Source organism: Pongo pygmaeus, chromosome 18 (assembly GCF_028885625.2).
Source record: "Pongo pygmaeus isolate AG05252 chromosome 18, NHGRI_mPonPyg2-v2.0_pri, whole genome shotgun sequence".
NCBI classification, from domain to species: Eukaryota; Metazoa; Chordata; class Mammalia; order Primates; family Hominidae; genus Pongo; species Pongo pygmaeus.
The window spans coordinates 62,451,524-62,472,880 of record NC_072391.2 but is presented as its reverse complement, the minus strand read 5'-3'; the positions used below and the strand labels follow the sequence as shown (position 1 = coordinate 62,472,880).

Genomic DNA, 21,357 nt, shown 5'->3' with positions numbered 1-21,357 from the left:
TGTATACACATACAAAAACCGATGTGTGTGTGTGTATATATACACAAGGCACACATACAATGTTTAAACTGAGAAATCAGAGTGAGGATGGAGAGTAATCATTAAACTGAGAATGGAATCCCATAGGAAGGCAATCCTATGGAAAAAAAAATCAACTGATTGTGGGAAAAAATAGAAAAGCATGTTTTTAATTTTCTGACTTGTATGTCTGGGCAGGTGAATAAATGGTCATGAGGGATACTTTAAACAAATGCCTTTTCCTCCAGGATCTTGGTTGTATTGTTAGTAAGATTAGAATATTGGAAGACAGGACTTTATAGGGATAGAGGGAGAATGTGTGACCTCTTGCAACCACAATTATTGTCAAGGTGGCCTTCTAGTCACCAAGCAGCAGCTATATTTTTAGCTGAGAGCTGGTGATTCGAACCTGCAGCATGAAGCTCTACATAGAAATATTTGAAAACCAGAGTTAATGCTTCAGGACATGTTGCATCTTTGAATACTATAATGAAAACGTATGCTAAATTGAATAGTTCCTACCTTGGCTTCTCAGTGTGCTTGAGCTATTTAATAGTACTTAAACAAAGACACTCACTTCCCAAAACGGTGAGATCTCTGCAACATGGATCCATGAGCTATTCCTATGTCCTTAGGCAATTTGCAAAAATTATCTCAGTCTTCATTTCCTTAGCTCCAAAATGGGGTTACTAATACCGATCTATTCAGATTTTAGCGAGATACAATGAGGGAAGACAAATAAAATGACAACTATGGAGTTTGACACACAGAAGTATTTACTTGAAGTTATTCCTTCTATTCTTCTTGTTAGAGGATGCAGTCTCAAGTGATGGAATATTTGATGATTTGAAGTCAAATACTGGGGTCTGTCTGGTGAATCTGAGTAATTCGTGTTCTAGGAACCTCGATTTTTTCAACCATAAAATGGAGCTAGGAGTAGCTATTTTACGTGGTTGACAAAGTATCTGTCTTCATTTGCTAGTGTTCATTGTATGGATCATGTTACATTTTTGTTGTTGTTGTTGTTATTGTTTTTTCTTTGAAATGGAATCTCGCTCTTGTCACCCAGGCTGGAGTGCAGTTGCATGATCTCGGCTCACTGCAGCCTCCATCTCCCAGGTTCAAGCGATTCTCCTGCCTCAGCCTCCCGCGTAGCTGGGACTACAGGCTTCTGCCACCATGCCCAGCTAATTTTTTGTATTTTTAGAGGAGACAGGTTTTTGCCATGTTGCCCAGGCTAGTCTCAAACTCCTGACCTCAAGTGATCCTCCCACTTTGGCTTCCCAGAATGCTGGGATTACAGGTGTGAGCCACCACACCTGGCTGATTATGATACATTGTATCACCTTTTATAAAATGAGCTTCAACGAAAAACAAGGCATGGTTATGAGAGGTTTGCTCAGAATACAACAACAATTCCAGGGAAGGAGGAACTAGAACGGTCTCTTCTTGACTAATTAATTGGTGGTGAATACAAGGGAGAGAGGGCATCCTAAACTCTAAAGAACTGGGAAAGAAGCCAAATCTAAATATTTTCTTTTCTGAATAATTTATTGTCTAACACGATTATACTAATTCAATTAACAGCAAACAATATATTTGAAAATCGATTGAATTCTCTGTGGCAGGCACAGTACTAGGTCTTAAAAGAAATGGAAGAAGACAAGAGAAGAAAACACAATCTCTTATCTGATGGTTTCCAGCGTAAGCAACCCACAGGTAAATAAGAGTGGGGAGTTAAATCGGTCATTCGAGTAACAGTAAACATACTGATGCTGATGCACAAGAAGCTATTTCTAGGCTTTACCTCTTTTCCTTAGGTGGCCAATACCTGCGTTTTGCAAGGAGTTAATTCCTCAGTTAGGAACCCAACAATTTTGACTGTTTGAAAAAGAACTAAATCACAGAAGTAAGAGAAGATTGTGCTTCCCAAGAGAGGCTCACACAGGGACACAAAAAGACCTTGAACATCTATAAAACATGGGCCCCCATTGAGGAAGGCAGAATGCATTTTATATTTCTAAACAAACTTTAACATTTTTCATCTGGAGTTATTTCTATACTATCAGCAGAAAAAAAAAGCAACCTTTGCATGTGGTTGTGTATTTATGAGTGAGTTTTATCTCTAAACAGATTTGTAACTAAAAACAGAAATATCTTTTAATGGGAGACAGCTGGTTGAGAGACTAAAGATACACAAGGAGAGAGAGGGGCTCAAATTAACAAACATTCCTAGACGTAGAATGTCTGTGAGTATTAGGAATCTTCCAACTTGTGACCTAAAAAACATCTAATCCCCACTAGTTTTCCAGCATAGGTTTCAGCCTACTTGGCATTTAGAAGAGAAACAAAAACAAAAACAAAAGTTGGAAAGCCTAGTGCAAAGCTATAACGCTTCAAAATCTCAAGGAATCATAAATAACTATAAATACTATGTGAGCAAAAAATTCCTAAATATGTAGTTTCATTTGTGGGATTCAGAAAAAAAAATTCAAATTAGGCCAATTCTGGGTTTGCTCCCCCCTTGTGGAGTACGATAACATGTGTGTCTGCAGTTTGGATTTGATTCCTAAGTTTCTAGCATCTGCCACATGTTTGTGCTGAGAGCGTGCTGTATTGGAATAAAACTATTCTTGGGTTTATTTTTCAAAGGACGCTAGCAAGCATGAATTTACAAAACTTTTTATTGAGGTTGGGCGTGACTCTTTGAATCTGGTAAACCAATCCCCAAATAGGATTTGGTACACCAATAATCAAAACATCTTCAGTTATTTTCTTTCTACTCCAGGAATGGATTTTTAAATAAAAGGCCAGAGCTCAGGCTGGCTTCTTGGGCTGTGGTCACGGTCATGGGAACTTTGACGGGAGAGGGTTTGAGGGCAATCACTTTCCTGTGGTGAGCTCTATGCTCCAACTCGAGTCATACGTGCTTTAAGTTGATTTAATTTCTGGAATCACCTGAACAAGACCAAGGCCTAGAGTTGGTTCTACTCAATGATTTTCCTGCTAAAACCAAAGTTGCATTGATTAGGATTGGCTGATCCTGGAGAAATTAGGCAAGGTTAATTTTCTACATTTTCCCTCTTACACTAGCTGGGTATTTCCCAAAATTCCATTATTAAAATTAATTTACATTTTAAATTTTTTTCATAAAGTAAATGCATACGTCTCTCATAAGTGAAAAACCATTATCAATCACAAGTAAAATGTCACACAACAAACATCTTATATAGAATTGTATATATAATATATAATACAATGTGAAATACATTTTAAAATACATACAATGAACAGAAAACAAAGCAAGAAATTACTGCTTCTGAAAGACTCTAAGCCTGATGCTTACTCTTTCGTGACTGTTGTTGTTTACAGGGAGGTTGGAAGGTTTTAGATAGATGTTAAAGACAGATTACCAATAAATTCATTAACTGGACTGATTACTAAAAACATTACATGTTTACATCATCTAATATTTAACGTCATGTGCTCATACTACCGTGAACACTCATCTTTAATACTGTCGGTATTTTGTATTCCAGGCTTTGAAAAATCCTTTTTTAGTAGACAGCTGTTACTATTTATATTGAAGCCATATCACTTGATAAGGCTGAACATTTTAAGAGCTTATCAGTCATCAGCACCTAGGGGGTGCAGGTTAAATTCCTTTTTTTAAATTTAATTTTATTTATTTATTTATTTTTGAGATGGAGTTTTGCTCTTGTTGCCCAGGCTGGAGTGCAATGGCGTGAGCTCAGCTCACTGCAGCCTCTGCCTCCTGGGTTCAAGCAATTCTTGTGCCTCAGCCTCCCAAGTAGCTGGGGTTACAGGCACCCACCACCATGCCCGGCTAATTTTTTGTATTTTTAGTAGACAAGGTGTTTCTCCATGTTGGCCAGGCTGGTCTCAAACTCCTGGCCTCAGGTGATCCACCCGCCTCGGCCTCCCAAAGTGCTGGGATTACAGGCATGAGCCACTGCGCCCGGCCAGCTTAGATTCTATTCTGCTCCCTTTCCTGCCGATCAACCCCGCCTTGCCTCATCTTTCTCATTCTAGGACTCAAACACAGGGTGAGACCTGTACTCTCTTATACCTCCACACTTTTATATACATTGTTTCTACAGTATATAAAATTATCCCCTCAAGAGAGTTCTTCCTTTCACAAACATGTCTTGGTCCTTCTAGACAACCCCCATTCACCCACCAAGACTCAAAGAATATTTAGAGGACAACTCGATGATAGATATTTAATGCACTACACTTTGAAGAATTTATTAATCAAAAATATTTATGTAAAGGTATAAAGATAATGGGTGCAAGAGTGATTATTTTAGCATTGTTTGAAAGGACAAAAATGGAAGTTATGATAATATGCTTACATATGGGACTGGCTAAATAACCATGTTTCATCCATAAAATATAATATTCTAGAGTGGTTAAAAATAATGGTCTCATCTATATTCTTATGTGGGAAGATAGCCGTTGTGTCTATACAATTTACCGAGCTCCTCCTCTTTCTTTACTTGGATTGTTTAATCCATTTATTACATCTTCATAAAATTGCTAAAGAGTAGCAGAGCAGTATCACCCCATATTACACATGAGGAAATCAGGACATAGAGTTATTTGACCAAACTCACCCTGCTAGTGGCAGAGCCAAGATTGAACCCTAGGAATGCTGGAGCCTTAGATAGTGCTTTTAAATTTCAGACTGCATTGTAGATCATGTGGTTTGGTTCTGTGTCCCCACCCAAATCCCACCTTGAATTGTAATAATCCCCACATGTCATGGGAGGGACCCAGTGGGAGGTGATGGAATCATGGGGGCAGGTTTTTCCTGTGCTGTTCTCATGATAGTGAATAAGTCTCACAAGATCTGATGGTTCCCCTGCACATGCTGTCTCCTGTCTGCTGCCAACTAAGATGTCCCTTTGCTCTTCATTCATCTTCCACCATGATTGTGAGGCCTCCCCAGCCATGTGGAACTGTGAGCCCATTAAACCTCTTTCCTTTATAAATTGCCCAGTCTTGGGTATGTCTTTATTAACAGCATGAAAACAGACTAATACAGTAGGTCTTGAGGAACATACATCAAATTGTTAACTCTGTTTATCTTGGAAGGAAGTAGCAAGTGCTATAAGGCATATTTCTGTGTCCCTGTCAGGGCACATGGTGCTTGATTCCCTGATGACCTGCACTCATTACCTAATCGATTCCATTAAGCACTAATTAGGGAGTGGAGACATGCAAGGGGACATTTCTATTTATGATCTGGGTCCAATACCAGGTTGCTAGTGTTACACTGAGAGCCCCAATGTCAGGCATAAAGACCTTTCAAAAGAACTCATCCCTGCAGGACTGCATTTTCACAGCCACATTCCTGCTGATCTCATTTTGGGTCACTGGCTCCCAGTCATGATTCCTCATCATTTCCTGCCTTCTTGACCTTCTCAGTTGGGCAGTTCTTGTACCGAACTCACCTCAGTTCTGTTTGATTTTTATGTCTTCTGAGATTTAGAGTCTTTCCTAAGGCTTCCTGCGTATCAAAGCTCAACTTACCCTTTCTTTTGTGGTAGGGGGGATTTTTATTTTCATGATAATGCTGAGCCTGAACAATCGTTCCCAAGTTAGGATGGGTAAGACTGAAGGTGATTTTATCCTATGGTTTTAATCTTTGGATCACACCTGTCTTTTCAAGGTGAAGCACAGAAATATATTCTAGGGAGCTGTTGATGAAATCACTGAGGCTGGAGCTGGCTAATTTTTAAGTAAATTATAATAACTATTGGCAATTATTCTGATAATCTCTCTTTGAAAACAAAAGCTCTGGGTGGCATGACAAGTATCTTGGAGTACCATCCTACTGACAACAACATAATTATTATTATAGCTTTATTATTCCCCAGAAGTTTATTTGCAAACTTTAAATGGCAGGTAGTTTTAATCTGGTTTGCTGCCAGATACCGGGTGTCCCTCCCTCTGTCTTGGTTAACAATGCATATAAACATCAGCTGGAAATAAGTCTGCCTTGCTGGGACCATTTCTGTAATACAAAGTGGTAAACGATGACAAAACATCAGGGGATTTAACTATATCAACATGATTGGCATTGCTGCTGCTGCCGTTATTACCATGAACAGAGGGTCTTATATGGGAAAGACACTATAAGCTCATCACATTAAGACAAGACTTGTTGTCTTCCCAAGGAAACAACAAGGTAAACCATTTCAGAGATTATGACATTGAGGACCTGAGAGGTCATGTGATTTGATGAAGGTCATCAGTAAGTGGTGGAACCATGATTTTTTTTTTTTTTTTTTTTTTTTTTTTGAGACAGGATCTTGCTCTGTCACCCAGGCTGGAGTGGAGTGGCATGATCACAGCTCACTGCAACCTCTAACAGCTGAGCTCAAGTCGGCCCCCTCCTAAGCCTCCTGAGAAGCTAGGACTACAGGCATGTACCAGCACACTTGGCTAAGATTGTTATTTTGTGTAGAGATGGGGGTCTCAATATGTTGCCCAGGCTGGTGGAACCATGATTCTGATGTGCACTTTCCTGACCCAGAACCCCAACACATTATCCAACTCAGGCTTCCATGGAGTAACCACAAACTTGCTCTTGGTGTCATCCCATCTTTGAAAGGAATTCAATCAAATCTGAAATGCTGAGGGCATTCAGCATCTGACAAATCCGAGTGTTAAGGAAAGATCCCTCTAATTCCTGGTTTGGAGCCACCATGAAGCTGTGGGGACCTATGAACCGGCATCTTCTCTTCTTCCTAACCACAACTATGCGTATTGGAAGCTCCAATACCTCCATACTGTGCTGCCTCAGCACACAGCTGTGGAATGTCTTCCAGAGAAGACGTTTATTTTCACTGACCCATCCTCTCCCACGCTTTAGTTTTATTTTTTTTTTAAATGGGTCGAAGTGTGAACAATCATCCACATGAAATCTTCCAGCTGCTTCTGGAGCTTTTTGGAGACCAACGTCTGAAAGCCAACTCTTCAATCATTTCTCAGAGGGAAGAACCCTGGGGACAAGGGCGGGGCTAAGAGGAATGAGAGAGCCAGGAAAGTCCAGGCCACGGGTGCCTCTTGAACCTCGTGGTTGAGGGGAGCAGACTGTTGGGATCATCAGCAGACATGGAAAGTCCTTCCAGCTCTACCCCTGTGTATTTCCTAATGAATGTTCTCAGATTTTAGGACTTACCTCCTAAAATTTTCACTTGGTCTGAAGCAGAAGGCCCCAGGCTTCCTGTCAGGAGCTGCAACTTTTCATCTGATGAGGAGGTAATGAGATTTGCTGAATTCTGGCTATGGGGTTCTGTGTTAAATACTTTTTTTTAAACTTTTTTTTTTTGAGACAAACTTCACATAACATAAAATTCACCATTTTAATCATTTTGAAGAATACAATTTGGTGGTTTCCAGACCACAATGTGCAACCATTATCACCATCTATGTTCAGAATATTTCCAGCACATCATCTCACAGAATCCCATCAACACTACTATGAGGTAAGAGTTCTTGTTTGCATTTTACAGATGAAGAGATGGCGCATCAGAGAAAAGTGACAAAGGTGTCAAAGGTGTGGAGTGGTGCGACTGACATTTCCATTCCAGAGTGCATCACTTCAAAACTTACATTCCTGAGGCTGTTCACCGAAGGCTTCTCACAGTAAGCTTTCTTGATATGTGGAGGGGCTTAGGTGCAACAAGAGGCTGTGCTTTCCTTCTCTGAAGGAACACAGAAAAGCAGATGAGGGAGAAACAGTTGGTGGCATCAAGCTTTTAAACCTACCAAGGAAAAATGAGAAAGCTACCAGGAGATTGCAATCTGTAAATTAGGAAGTGTTGTGTTGCGGGGTGGGTGGTAGCAGGTGGAGGTTTATGCCTTTGATGCAAATGGAGCAGTGGGTATAAATAAAAAAACAAACAAAAAAAGAGTGTGCGTTTCCACCAGAAAGCTTACATTTACGTCCATATGTGGATCAGTATCTCACCAGTCCTATTTCAGGCATTTCTCTGCAGAACTCTTCAGTCATTTCTCTGATGGATGAAGGTATGCTATGCTCTTAGCCAGGTATCAGCAGGTGAGCTAAGCAGCTTGTGTAATGCAGGGCCAGGGTTAGTATAGGTGGGAACTATTAGTGAGGAAAAATGGCTACAAGAGTGAGGAGAGTCATTCTGGACAGGTGATCACACAGCGTTAGAGGACATGAACTCAGGTGGTAAAGGCAGGCAGCAGGTGCCTTTGGGCAAAACCCAAAGATGGAGAGTTATGATCTCTTGCATTAGAGATGGATTCAGGCAGAATACTGGAAGGGAAGGGAGACTGGGAAGCCCCTGAGGCCACACCTACAGCTTTTATTCTTGGAGCAGCAAGCAGCAGGCTTCCCTAATTCATTTTCTCTCTCTCTCTCTCTCTCTCTCGCAGTCTAAACTGCAGATCATTTATTGCAGAGCCTTGTTCACATGGGTTCTCAGAGACGTTTTCATTCTGTCTTCTCACCACGCTGGAGATGAGAACTAGATATGGTTTTCTAGATAGAGTCTACATTTCCCTTTGAATCTGGAAGACTGGCTTCAAGGTCAAGTATAGCTTCTTTCTTCTCACTGTTGGTCAGTGAGTTCCCTGGGATTCTCTTCCTTTCAGTTTATGTTGGTTTGAGTGTTTGGAGTTTGCAGTTGAGCCCCTCCATCTGAGCCCTCAAGCCTCCACTGTCGGTTTCCTCAGTGACCACTTCAATTACACATACCCCCTTCGAATCCCTCACTTTCTAAAACTGCTGAAGTCTCTTCATTAAAACAAAATATTTTAAAACATCTCCTTGAAGAATCAACAGAATACAAAGTTGATTCTCCCCCAAATTAATCTGTAGGTTTAATACAATTCCTATTAAAATCTCAGCAAGGTTTTTTGTAGACATAGACAAGCTTATTCTAAAATCCATATGGAAAGGCAAAAGACATAGAACAGATAAAGCAACTGTGAAAAAAAGGGGTAAAGGAGTCACCCTGTCTGGTGTTAAGGCTATTCTATGGTAATAGTAATCAAGGCAGACTGGTATTAGCAGAGAGAAGGGCACAGGCCAGTAACACAGAATGGGGAACCCAGATATAAACCTATATAAATACATCCAACTGATTTTTGACAAAAGCACGAAAGGGTAGCCTTGCCTAAAAATGGTCCAAATGGGCCAGGTGTGGTGGCTCACACCTGTAATCCTAGCACTTTGGGAGCCCAAGGCGGGTGGATCACCTGAGGTCAGGAGTTCGAGACCAGCCTGACCAATATGGCGAAACCCCGTCTCAAAAAACGAACAAACAAAAATAGCCAGGTGTGGTGGTGAGCACCTGTAATCCCAGCAACTCAGGAGGCTGACAGAGGAATCGCTTAAACCTGGGAGGCAGAGGTTGCTGTGAGCTGAGATCATGCCACTGCACTCCAGCCTGGGTGACAGAGCGAGTTTCCGTCTGAAAAAAAAAAAAAAAAAGTCCAAATGTAGCATTTGGACATCCATAGGCAAAACAATAACAACGTCAACTAAATCTGGACTTTAAACTCACAACTTGTGCAATTATCAATTTAAAATAGATCACAAACTTAAATAAAATATGTAAAACTATAAAACTTTTGGAAAAAAAGGAAAAACTAGATAAAATCATTAAAATCTGGAGTTAGACAAAAATGTTTTAGACTTGATACTAAAGGCAAAAGCCATAAAAGAAAAATAGGATAAATTGGCTGTTGTCAAAATTTTTAAAATTTGCTCTTTGAAATATCCTATCAAGAGGATGAAGAAACAAGCTACATACTGGGAGAAAGTATTGGCAAACCATGTATCTGGAAAAGGATTAGTATCTAGAATATATAAAAATCTCTTTAAACTCAAGAGAACAAAAAAATTAATAAAACATTCAAATTAGAAAACCGACAAAATACATTTAGAGCCATTTCACCAAAGATATAAGCAAATAATGGCAGATAAGCACACGAAAAGATGTTCCTCACTAGCTGTTATAGAAACTCAAATTAAAACCACGATGAGATATCATTACATACCTATTAGAATGGCAATAATAAAAATAAAGAAAACACCAAATGCTGAAAATCTGGAGGAGCAACTGAATCACTCATTCATTGTTAATGGGCATGTGAGATGGTACCACCACTCTGGGTAACAGTTTGGCAGTTTCCCATAAAACTATATATACAACTACTTTATAACTCAGGAGTCACAGATGGCATTTATCCTAGAAAAATGAAAACTTAAGTTTATATAAAAACCTGTATATAAATGTTCATAGTAGCTTTATTCATAATAGGGAAAACCTATAAACAACCTAAATGTTTTTCAACAGGTGAATAATTCAACAGACTCTGGTACATCTATACCATTAATCACTATGCGGCAGTAAAAACAGAGTGGACTACGACTACACACAGACGCTTGGGTGGATCTCAGGGGAATTATCCTGAATGAAAAAAAGACAGTCTCAAAATATTACATGCTGTATGATTCCATTTATATAACATTTTTGAAATAAAAAAACATTATGGAGATGGAGATTAGTCATTGCCAGACCTTTGGGTTGGTGTAGGGGATTGGTGGGATAATATAAGGGATGAAAAGTATGAGACAAATAAGTAGTCTGTGGCGATGAAAACATTCTGTGTCTTGAATTGAATGTGGTGGTGGTGGTGGTGGTTACACAAATCCATGCATGTGATAAAACTGTATATAACTATACACACACACACACACACACACACACACACACACATAAGTTCATGTAAAACTGGTGAAACCTGAATAAGCCTTGTGATTTATATCAATGTCAATTTTCTGATGTTTTTGTTGTACCATAGTTATGTGAGATGTCATCATTGGGGGAAAACTTGGTGAAGGCTATATAGGACCTCTTGGTACATATTTTGGCAACTTCCTGTGAGTCTATGATTATTTCAAAACAAAAAGAAAAAATAATAAAAATTCCCTTGAGCATAGTACTCCTACAAATGATCACCATTATTTTATTCCATGAAATAAAGCCTACACTTACCTCCCATGCTTCTCTCAGGCATTAATTCTATCACTTATAATCTCATTTCCCTTCTACCAATTCATTCCAATTATTTGCCTTGAGGCCTGTGACTCTTTGGCCCCTTCTAGAGGAATTTGATCATATGGTGAATATTCACTGCACTCTGTCCTGTCCTGAATAACTCTAATTTGATGAAAGATGTTTGAGTAGGAAAATGAGAAGCAATTTCTAAAACACTGATGCATTAGTTTGTTCTCATGCTGCTAATAAAGACATACCCAAGACTAGGTAATTTATAAAGGAATGAGGTGTAATTGACCCACAGTTCAGCATGGCTGGGGAGGCCTCCAGAAACTTGCAATTCTGGTGAAAGGGAAAGCAAATACATCCTTCTTCACCTGGTGGCAGCCAGGAGAAGTACAGAGTGAAGGTGGGGAAAAGCCCCTTTTAAAACCATCAGATCCCATGAGAACTCACTCACTATCATGAGAACAGCACGGAGATAACTGCCCTCGTGATTCAATTCCTTCCCACTGGGTTCCTCCCACAACACATGGGGATTATGGGAACTACAACTCAAGATGAGATTTGGGTGGACTCAGCCAAACCATATCACTTGTTTTAAGCAAATTGCTTTACTGCTAAATTTCTGAGATTGTTTAGTAAGGTGTTTTACTCTAGGAATCTCTGAGACTGTCAGAGCTTAAAGCAACACCCAAAGTTTCCTTCTACTTTCTTTCATGGAGCTAGTTCATGGGACTGGTGTTCCGTAGAGACCAGTTTTAGAAATTTTGTTATGGAGTATACGATGACTACACCCCATGCACCCACGCATGCTTACATATCATTCTGTTTTTGCATTCTTTCTTTCACCTCTGTGTTTCTTCATAATCCATGTTGTTGGTTTTATTGATATGTTTCTAAAGGCTCTCTCACTGTGTGTGTGTGTATAACCTTCCATCCCATTTCCCAAACTGTAATCCTTATTGTTTCACAAGATTTAGACTTCAGGATTCACATCGTTTATTCTGCCAGTCGCTACTTGGTGTCCATTTTTATTTATCTCTGTGAGTCATTGCCCAAATCTGTCTCTTCGGCCAGATGATGCTTTTCTAATTCATACTCATATATCCAATCAATACCTAGGCATCTCCAACTGGTGTTGTGAAAGTACCTCCAAATCAACTGCTTCAAAATTGAATTGAAACCTCCCCAATCCTTCTTCCCAGTTTATTATTAATATTATTTCAGGAAAATCCATCTTCACCAATCCATTCATCTAAGTGAGATACCTGGGGGTCATTCTGGATCCCCTACCTGCCCTCTCTCAAAATCACAGTATTAGAACCAGCATTTGTAGGGTATCAATACTTTCCACGTGAAGTGAGTTTTATATACCCACTTTATGAGGGAAAAAGAGGTTTAGATGTTTATACCAAAACAAATGTGGTAGACATATGTTGCAAATCCATGCCTTTGTAATGCCAAATTCCAGAGTCTTTTCACTTAACCACTCTACTTCCTTTAGAATCAGTCTTTCAAACACATCTAACATTCATTCTCTCCTTCTAATTTTCTCTGCAAATCCCCATAACTTCATTCCTAAACACTTGCAATGGTCTCCCTAGCTCACTTTCCACATCCAAACTTTCTCTTCTCCAATAACTCGTACCGCCAACAGATTCTCATGATCTTCAAAACACTTATTGGCTCCCATTGAACACTATATTAACTTTCCAATTTTTAGCCTTGCATTAAAAATAATTTACAATATGTCCCCCCCTTATACCTGTGTATGTAAAACTGCACTATTTTCTTTTTCTAATCAAACTCTCCCCTTTCTAACTTCTTATTTTTACCTATGCCTTTGGTTTATACATCAATTTACTGGAATCAAAATTTCAGGACTGGAAGTTTTGGGTCCTAGTTCCAGATCAGGTTTCCTTGCTAAATATCTTTGAACAAATATCATTAAATAATATAAAGAACAGTCAGTAACACATGTGGTGAGGAAAGCAGGTGAAAAAGGGTGTAGTAACAAGAAAATATTGATGTGAATCCAAATGATTGCCCACAATCATATCTAGAAAGAGTTGTAAAAGAATGGGTGGAAATATAGAGGTGTTGATAGAAGCCCACATGGGGGAATAGTTACCAGATTACAGTGTGTCTCACAGAATAAGATTTGAAAAACCTTATTAGCTAACTTATTAGCTAACTTCCTACATGACCTGGCCTGAGATACTAAACAGTTTCTTTTGGTGAGCTCCTACTCATGATGGCGTGAAGACTCAAGTGATACTCAAGCCCTAATTATTATACTCCCCCTTGTTCCGGACATCCTGAGTAACAATTTTCTAGTTAGTACACATAAAACAGGAAGACATATTGAGCGATCATAAAACTAATGGCAGAATTCCTTGTTCTGCCTCATCAGTGATTTCCTATGGACTTTCATTTCCTCATAATAAATTAAAGACATTGGATTAATTAATGTGGTATGATCACCCTTGTCTTGGAGAGTTGATTCTCTGAGCCTCCTGCTTATGAGGTAGTTTTGAACGAAGCTGTTTTGTTAGTGTGGCTTTCACTAGGCTGATCTCACAGAACTATGAATTACTTTCTGCATAGGCAGGATGTGACTACAGGGCCTTGGTAGATTATGCGCATCTGTCTGAGCTTCCCTTGGAAAGCTCCCCTATAGGTCTTCGTTTCTACTGCAGGTTTGATTCCCTGAGATGGAGATGAATGCTGCAGTTACTTTACTATAGAGTACTCTTGGAATCAACACCTATGAAAGGATAGGGAAGGAAAAATTGGGTAGATGGAGTGATGAAGAAGCAAGGTAGTTTCAACAAAGGATTCGCGTGATGTCATGAGGACATCTGAAGCTGTGATGGCCTTTTAGAGTTGGAGTGAAGAAATAGGTCTTCACACTCCTGTGTCAACCAGAGATTGGATGCATGCTGCACCAGTTGGGCAAGGCAGTACTCTTCTGCCAAGGCTCTTCCCAAAGAGAACTGGTTGCTGAAAGGTATTTTCCAGCAGCATTTTCAGTAGCTGAATAAATAGGCTCTTTATTCATATGTGAGTCTGTGTAGCCCATTATAATGGTGGATTATTTTTCCAAGTAAATTTTTGAGACTGAACATCAGTAATATCTGAGAGAGACATCAGAAGGCTTTGGGCTGGCAGAGGTGTCTTAAGGAGTGGTTAGACTCTTTGTGCTCTCTCACTGCATGGAGAATGATCTGGCACTAGTTATAGCTATTTGTAAATTCCTCAATACATTAATTGTTATTGATATTGGTAGAGTCATTTATTGCCTGGTGACTGTACCTCTTTCTCCCAACCCTTTGTTGTCTAGCTAATTTAACTCTTCAATTCATCTTCCAGCCAGAAGACACCATTTTTGCTCCTTTTTGAATTAGATATCCATTGTTCTTTTGGATGAGACCAAGTTTATTTGTACAAGTTTGACTTGATAGATGGACAACTGGATGAGATAAATGGGAAAAATAAATGGATTTATGGATGAGTGGATGAGTGTGTCTGATGGAAAACAGTACCTTTTGGCCAGTTATCTTGAATTCCTTCCTCTTTCCTTTCTGTTTAATGTCAAAGAGAAAGAAGGAGGATAAAACTGAAATTCTGGCTTGAAAGAGGGAATAAAGTAAAATAAATTGCATCAGTGCCAAAAGGGAACATTCCTGCTGATCTCAAATGCACCATGTTTATGTACATCCCTATTCCCTTGCATGTGCAGTTATAGCCATCTTTGATTTCTTAGCCCCTACTCTGGCTCTCCACCCATCCTTCCTTATCCAAAAAAAAACTCCCCCTGACTACTCCCTCTTCAATAATATATGTTGTTCTCTGAACTAATTTAATATTCACTGCCTGAATAATATATATCAGTATAAGAAAGATTTACTGATCACATACTTATATTCTGCACCAGGGATGGTGTTAAAACTTCAAGATTAAAAATAAATAGGCCGGGCGCAGTTGCTCACACCTGTAATCTCAGCACTTTTGGAGACCAAGGCGGCCGGATCACCTGTGGTCAGGAGTTCAAGATCAGCCTGACCAACATGGAGAAACCCTGTCTCTACTAAAAATACAAAATCAGCTCGGTGTGGTGGCACATGCCTGTAATCCCAACTACTCGGGAGGTTGAGGCAGGAGAATCGCCTGAACCCAGCGGGTGGAGGTTGCGGTGAGCCGAGATTGTGCCATTGCACTCCAGCCTGGGCGATAGAGAGAGACTCTGTCTCTAAATAAATAAATAAATAAATAAATAAATAAATAACCAAAGCTCATTTTCTCCCTCAATTTTTTTAATTTTTACATATTATATAGCAGTACAATATGGTAGTCATTATCACAGAAGTGCAAATCACTCAGGATAGATGGATAAAGTAATGATGCAGGTAGAGAACGTTGCCTGATGTGAGATCCTAAACCAGGAGTAGTACAGAGAAGTCAGAGAGTTAATTGGAGAGTCAGAAAAATAGTGTCCTCTTTAGGGAAACGGACACACACAGCCCCTTTTACGCATCTGTCATCAGAGCATATGAGGTCAATGAATGAATGATGACAAGGTTTGCACCATGTCATGTTCATAGTCATAAATCCACAAATTTAATAAAAAGTTTTCTTTTTTCATTTTTTTTTACTATTTTAAGGCTTTATTTTGAGTCTTAATATTTCTCCTTATTTTCCAGTTTGCAGCAAACTTATTTATAGTTTGATTTAAATAATGAGGCATTTTTCATAGTGATCTTTTCACATTTTAGAATACTCATTTGGTTGTTTTCCCCAAACATTTATATTAAGACATTTGGGAGCAAATGTGTAGTCAATTTTCAAACATTTCAAACAAATTTCAAAAGTCAGAAATCAAACATGCATTAAATCTAAATTTTAGCAGTTTATCAATGAAATAAAACAGGCTAAAATCTGAGTTGTCAGTTTGTCATTTTGGTTTAAGAAGGAGCAGCTGAGGAAGTGCAGGCTTTCTCATAAGCTCAGTGCTATAGTATGAAGCACTTCATTTATTGCCAACTTTTTAATACATGTTGTTTTGAATTTTGAATTTTTAAAATAATTACGTCTCTTACTCATCACCCTCCTACACGTGCATACTCTCATTAGGCTCAGGCTACAAAAGACAATGCATTTTGCCCTAAACACACCATATTTTCTCATTCTTTTCAATTTTGTTCATGAGTTCATTCAGTGATAAATGCTTTTTGTAACATCTCTCTCTCTCTCTGCTGCTTAACTCCCGGACTTCCACCATGAGAATTAGCCACTGTCTCCTCTGTGTAGCATACATCATATTAATGTGTGTCATTATTAATGTTTGGCACATGGGATGTGTTTAATAACATCTATTGAATTAAATAAATGCATAGACTACAAGAGAAAATGAAAGACCAGGAAATAAATGCTTTTGTAAAATCTCAATGAATGGAAACTGGATTTTTGCATTTGGTTATGTATAAATCTTGACATGAAAGAAAAATATTGTAAATAAATAATCAACTTTAGTTAATAATGTGCACACTGAAGTAGTTAGGGAAACTGTACAGGTATCTGAGATTTACTTTGAAATGTGTTACAAATGAATTGATGGGTGGACAGAGGGATAGATAGATGCGTGATTTTAAAAATGAGTATAGTAAAATATTTATGGTAGAAAGTAGGTGGGAGAGATGATTGCTCACTGTAAAATGCTCTCAACTTTGCCATATTTTTGAAAAAGTTTATAATAAAATGTTTGGGAGAAAAAAGTAAGGTAAAAAGTAAAGATTGACTGCAGAATGTCTAAATGTAAACAAAGGAATCAGTGTGATGCCCCTGGACTCTGATATTCAGCATTAACTCATTTTTTTCTTTTACTTACTTTTAAACATCTACTACAGTTCATATAACAATGTTGTGAACTCTTTGTATAAACCCACACCCAAATATTTTTGAATCAATCTGAGATAGTAACACAACTCGTAAGCCAAGAGATTAATGACAGCTTATGTGTGGTTTTGAGGTGTGGGCAGGGATGTTTTATGGCAACACCAACCCAAAATTTGTCGCAGGATCACAGGGAGCTCTGGACCAAAGCCATTACATCATTCATATACAATATTTTATTTATTTGGATTTCAAGGAAATAAATTAAAGATCTATTTGAGGGATGAGCATGAGACTTTGGAAATCACATATATCTTTCTTCAGACTTTAGCATTCAGAGCAGACTCATAAATCTAGGGCTGGAGCTTGTTCGTTAGATCTAAGGAGAATAATGACTGCTTAGCTGGATAGAGCCCAGGATTAAGGCAAGAATCAGCTACTCCCCAGGAAAGAGCACCAAATTCACAGGCTCATTCACTCAATTTATGACCTTAAGTATGCTAAAAATTATCTTTACCTCAGTTGCCTTATCTGTGAAATGGGACAATAATCACCTGGAAATGCTGTTATGAATTTCCAGCTAAAAATGGGTGAAGGAACACCTGGGTTTGTCACTGATCCCTCCCAGCTTTTCACTAAAATGACAAGAAAAGCCTGAAAGAGGCAAAAGCCTAAAAAGCCAAAGAGAACAAGACAGAAAATCAAAGTAGAAAAGTGATGAAAACACAGATTTGGAAGATAGAAAACTGATGAAAGAGTGAAAACTGACTTCCTAAAATGGAGGCAGCTGGGGAATCCAGGAAGAGCAAGCCCCTTTGTGTCTGAGAACTTAAAAAAGCCCCTGAAGTTAGACACTCCAGTTGTCTCAGAAGGCAGAATGAGTTGCAGAATCGAACTCAGAGGAGTTTTTCATATGACTTTATGTAAAGTCGCTCAGATCCTCAAGCCACCTCTACCATTTAGGGAGACCAGGTAACCAACACTTACCAACTTCAGTGGAAGACTGTAAGTTTGATACCTAGAGAAAATGAACCAGAAACGCCAACCTTGGGCCAGCAGGCACAGACAAGGATATAAATGAGGCATCATACCAAAAAGGGGGAGAGTAAGTGAATCTCTACAGACTTGAGAGGTGAGACACCGCCTCCAACCCTCTTTCCTCGCTTGGCTCCTATAATTTTGATGAGCAATCTTAGAATTCCTGGAGATATGAGGTGGGTTTTTGTTGTTGTTGTTTGTTTGTTTGTTTTGTTGTTGTTGTTGTTTTGAGACAGAGTCTCATTCTGTCACCCAGGCTGGAGTGCAATGGCACGATCTTGGCTCACTGCAACCTCCACCTCCCGGGTTCAAGCGATTCTCATGTCTCAGCCTCCAGAGCAGCTGGGACTACAGGCACGGGCCTCCACACCTGGCTAATTTTTTGTGTTTTTGTAGAGACGGGGTTTCACCATGTTGGCCAGGGTGGTCTCAAACTCTTGACATCAGGTGATCCACCTGCCTGGCCTACCAGACTATTGGGATTACAGGTGTGAGTCACTGCACCTGGCTAAGTTTATTTTTTGACTAGAAAAACTGACCAGCTCAAGAGAAATAGAAAAAAGGTAAATAAATAGATGGATAGGTGACTGAATAGATGGATAGGTGACTGAATAGATGGATAGATAGGATAGGATACGATCCAATCTGATACAATACAATACAGTACAACACAACACAACACAATAAAAATAGATTTTGACATTTGAAATCCTCTCAACGAAACAGCTGTATTTCTACCTTATCACCCATACAATGGCTTTCATAAATTAATCTCCCTCCAGTACGTGAAACTTTTAATCAGCCCTCTGGTTCTCATTTTAAGATGTGAATGACTGTCAGTGAACATCACCAATTTAGTGACATCACTAACAAGAATGACAGACACCAGATAAATAGACATATGTAGGGGGAAAATAGTGCACTTGAAGCAAACAGAAAAACGCTGTGAGTGAAGAATTCCTTATTTATATCATCAGGGAGATAAGAGCAGATAATGAATTCATGAAATAAAAACTAGATGCCACAGCAAAGGAATATACATAAATGGAAAAAATATCTTGTATTAAAAATACCACATCAGAAGTAAAATTAGAAGGACTGGAAGAGTTAAGGATCCATCGGAGGAAAGGGGGAGAAAAGACACAAATAGAGGTTCTTTTCCACAGTTTAATATTTAATGTGTAGATGTTTTAAGAAGAATTAATAGTAAAAATGAAGTGGAAAAATTACTAAAGAAATTACTAAGAAAATGTTTCATGACTAACTGACTTATTTCAGATCTAAAGCTATATTGAGTGCCCAGCATATTTAATGGGAAATGAATACAAGAGATGTCATCCTGAGATTTCATAATATGAGGCTAAAGAAATAATCCCAAAAGATTACAGAGAGGGGGAAAAGGAGCACAGAAGGAATTTGGAATAATAACTCAGCAGCAGCTAAATCTTTAAGACCAGAAGAAATAGTTTCACAACTTTAAGGTAAAATTATTTTCAACCTAATATCCTGTATCCAAGCAAACCAGCAACCAAGTGTGAGAGAGTTTTAAGATGATATTTTTAGACATGCAATCTTAAAATATTAGATGTACCATGCACCTTCTCATGAAGCCTCTAGAAGAGATATACCACCAGCATGAAAGAGTGAGTCAAGAAAGATGAAGACTTGACATAGAGGAGATGACAGACACTTAACAGGAGAGAGGCAAAGGGAATATCCAGTCTGACGGTAAAGAGATGTCTCAAACCACAGTTGTATAGAGAACTTTGAGAGCAACCAGTCCGTATTGGAGCAGGATGGAGGCTTCAGTGAGGCTGTCTTCCAGAAAAGAAAATGGAACTGATGGTCTAGACCATGTCGAGAGGAGATTTTGCCATTTTGTCAGAGATTCAGGAGATGTATCATTGATAAAGAGGCAAAAAATTAAATGACAATTCCCTCAAAATTTTACCAGGCAACTATTATTTCCGGGGGTGGAGGGAGAGTATTTTTCAAGAAAGGAAGTACATTTATCATATATTGTGATAGTTATAAACACTGTATATATGCATTCAAAAGTAAACATAATAAACACTGAATGTTGACTTACACAAAATATTATATTTTTAGGAAATCAGAGAAAGAGAGAAAGGAGAGGGCTCGGGAAGAGGGAAGAGAAAGAAGAGAGAAAGAGAATGTTTGACAAGGGACAGTGAGTATGAAAGAACTGAACCTCATCTTCATGCTAGAAAATTGATAGATGATATCTAAAGATAAAAAAAAGAAAATAAGTATTAGCATATTATTTAGAAATAGAAAGGTGAAATACAAAAGTGAATAGAATAATTGAAAACAATTAAGAGATTTGTGAACAGCTGTTTCTGGGAGGAAAATGCAAGATTGGGGAAGGTTTGCTGAATTTTATTACTCGTAGACCTATGTGATTTCTTTAAAAAAAAGCTATGCACACATTTTGCACAATTAGGGTTTATCAGTATCATAGGCTAGTGCACATAGAAGGCAATGAGTCCTAGTGGTTAAGATGTAAACTCTGAGTTGTGTTATCTGGATTCATAGTCTGGCTGTACCTTTAATGAGCTGTGTGACCATGAGCAACTTATATTTTATTTTATTAATTTATTTTTGAGACGGAGTCTCACTCTGTCACCAGGCCGGAGTGCAGCGGTGCGCTCTCGACTCACTGCAACCTCCGCCTCCTGGATTCAATTGATTCTCCTGCCTCAGCCTCCCGAGTAGCTGGGACTACAGGCGAATGACACCATGTCTGGCTAATTTTTGTATTATTAGTAGAGACGGGGTTTCACCATATTGGCTAGGCGGGACAGGAACTCATGACCACATGATCCGCCCATCTCTGCCTCCCAAATGAGCAACTTATTGATACTTTCATGGCTTTAATTCTTCCATCTGTAAAATGAAGCTAATTTCATAAAAAAATGAAAAACTTATTTCATAGCTTTGTCTTAGGGATTGAAAAATTAGCAAATTTCAGCCTCTTAGAATAGTTTCCAGCAAGTAGGAAGTGCTTAATAAGTATAGTATCTTTATTATGTATAGTCATTTTAAAAATGATGTGAACATGTAGAAATGCTTATTAATTATATGTTAATTAGCTAGATTTAGTCTCTCTACAATGTCTGTAAACTTCAAAACAATATGTTGTACACAGTAAATGCATACAATCTTCATTGTCCATTTAAAAACATAAATAAAAGGAAATTATTATAGAACCAAAATAAATAATTAAATTAATAAAAAGATACAAAGATCTGTTTTGAGAAGTCTGTTACATTAAAAAAAAAAAGGAAATCACCTGGACATATAGTAATCTATAAGT

The 21,357-nt window shown here is 38.5% G+C and overlaps 1 long non-coding RNA gene across 1 annotated transcript in view; it reads left to right on the top strand.

Moving 5' to 3' along the window:
- Positions 1-7,189: 7,189 nt before the first annotated feature.
- Positions 7,190-21,357, top strand: part of LOC129015041 (uncharacterized) — a 39,331-nt gene continuing 25,163 nt past the window's right edge. Inside the window, exons 1-3 of the long non-coding RNA XR_008494498.1 lie at positions 7,190-7,308; positions 7,563-7,695; positions 8,455-8,608. This is a non-coding gene — a long non-coding RNA (uncharacterized LOC129015041). The remainder of the gene's footprint in view (positions 7,309-7,562; positions 7,696-8,454; positions 8,609-21,357) is intronic.